Here is a 2,412-nt window from a genome sequence, read left to right as displayed (position 1 = left end):
TTTTTTTTTTTTTTTAAGAGATGGGATCTCACTTTCATCCAGGCTGGAGTGCAGGGGCATCATCATAGTTAACTACAACCTCAAACTTCTGGCCTCAAGCAATCCTCCTACCTAAGCTTTCTGAGTAGTTGGGACTACAGATGTGTGTCACCACGCCCAGCTTATTTTTGGCTAATTTTAAGATTTTTTGTAGAAATGGGATCTCACTGTGTTGTCTAGGCTGGTCTTAAAACTCTTGGCCTCAAGTGATCCTCCTGTCTGGTCCTCCCAGAGCACTGGCATTATAAGCATGAGCCACTGTTCCCAGCCCCAACTGCAGTCTTTGGATGGGGCGTGTGTTGTCCATTTTGCCACGATACCCACCACGCCTTACTGTCTTCCCTGCCACTGATTCTGAGTGACAGATGCCACCTTTTGTTGCGTTTGCCATACTTTGCTCTTGTACTGGCTACTTTGGTCACTTATATACTAACTGCCGGGGGCCTAAGGGCCTTGAGTTTTTAATATCTGGTGTAGGGGTTGGGTTACTAAGCTAAACAGGGAACTGCTCTGTCCCAGGGGGATACACAACTTAGTGAGTGATAGAGACAAGGAAACAACTTTATTAATTACAGCTGACATGTATGGAGCACTTACTATATATGTACCTGGCAGTATTCTTGGTGTTTCATGTGTCTTGAAATTGATTGAATTTTCACAACAACCCTGTGAGATGGGTACTGCTTTGTCCCCATGTTACAGGTGAGGAAACAAGGCACGGAGAAGTTAAGTGTCCTATTCAAGGTCACACTGCTCGTCTGCAGCTGTGTCAGGGGTGGGATCCCAGAGGCCATGCTTTTAGCTCCTGCAGCCTGCAGCTTCTGAGCCCCTGATCAGAGAGTTCTCGGAGAGTGTAGCCCTCAAGTATTGTAAAAAGAGGAGGGAGGCTGGGCATGGTGGCTCATGGCTGTAATCCCAGCACTTTGGGAGGCCAAGGTGGGAGAATCACTTGAGGTCGGGAGTTTGAGACCAGTCTAGCCAACATGGCGAAACCCCATCTCTACTAAAAATAAAAAAATTAGCCGGCGTGGTGGCACACGCATGTAGTCCCAGCTACTCAAGAGGCTGAGGCAGGAGATTGCTTGAACCTGGGAAGCAGAGGCTGCAGTAAGCCAAGATCGCGACACTGCTCCAGTCAGGGGGACAGAGCGAGACCTCATCTCAAAAAAGAAAAAAAAAAAAAAAAGAGAGAACAAGTTTAAGGCAGGACATTCTGAGCAGGGTGAACAGGTTGTCCCGGGAGGGGTAGAAGGTTAAGGGGAGTATGCAGGCAGGGAGGGCGAGGTGTTCCATGAAGGAACACAGTGTGAAGGTTGAGGGAACAGAGTGGACGTGACAGAGGGGTCAGGAAAGGCAATGTGGAACCAGGTTGCCAAGGACCATGAATCTTTATTTTTCTAAATTAATTTTTAATTTTTTAAATTTTAGAGTCAGAGTCATACTCTGTCGCCCAGGCTGGACTTTCCTGGCATGAGATCACAGCTCACTGCAGGCTTGAACTCCTGGGCTAAAATGATCCTTCTGCCTCAGCCTCCCAAGTGGCTGGGAACATAGACATGTGCCAACATGCCCGGCTAAATTTATTTTTTATTTTCTTTCCCCTATCGGGGGAAACCCTTCCCCCAGTATTCAGTGTGGGTTCTTTTTTATTTCCCTAAGCGTCAGCTGGTCTGAGAAATAAAGGGGAAGGGGAAAAGAGTACAAGAGAAAGAAATTTTAAAGCTGGGTGTCTGGCGGAGACATCACACGTCGGCAGCTTCTGTAATGCTCCTGAGCCGTGAAACCAGCAAGTTTTTATTAGCGATTTTCAAAAGGGGAGGGAGTATATGAACAGGGTGTGGGTCACAGAGATCACATGCTTCACAAGGTAATAAAATATCACAAAGCAAATGGAGGCAGGGCAAGATCACAGGACCACAGGACGGGGCAAAATTAAAATTGCTCATGAAGTTTCTGGCATGCATTGTCACTGATAACATCAGGAGACAGGGTTTGAGAGCAGACAACCGGTCTGACCAAACTTTATTAGGTGGGAATTTCCTCATCCTGATAAACTTGGGAGCTCTACAGGAGACCGGGGCTTATTTCATCCCTTTGTCTTTGACCGTTAAAGACAACCACCCCCAAAGCGGCCATTTCAGAGGCCTACCCTCAGGGGCACATTCTCTTTCTCAGGGGTGTACCTTGCTGAGAAAAAGAATTCCGCAATATTTCTCCTTTTGCTTTTGAAAGAAGAGAAACATGGCTCTTTTCCGCCCGGATCACTGGCAGTCAGAGTTTAAGGTTATCGCCCTTGTTCCGTGAACATTGCTGTTATCCTGTTCTTTTTTTCAAGGTGCCCAGATTTCATATTGTTCAAGCACACGTGCTCTA

This window comes from Mandrillus leucophaeus, unplaced genomic scaffold, assembly GCF_000951045.1.
Source record: "Mandrillus leucophaeus isolate KB7577 unplaced genomic scaffold, Mleu.le_1.0 Scaffold390, whole genome shotgun sequence".
NCBI classification, from domain to species: Eukaryota; Metazoa; Chordata; class Mammalia; order Primates; family Cercopithecidae; genus Mandrillus; species Mandrillus leucophaeus.
This window is presented reverse-complemented; position numbering follows the sequence as displayed.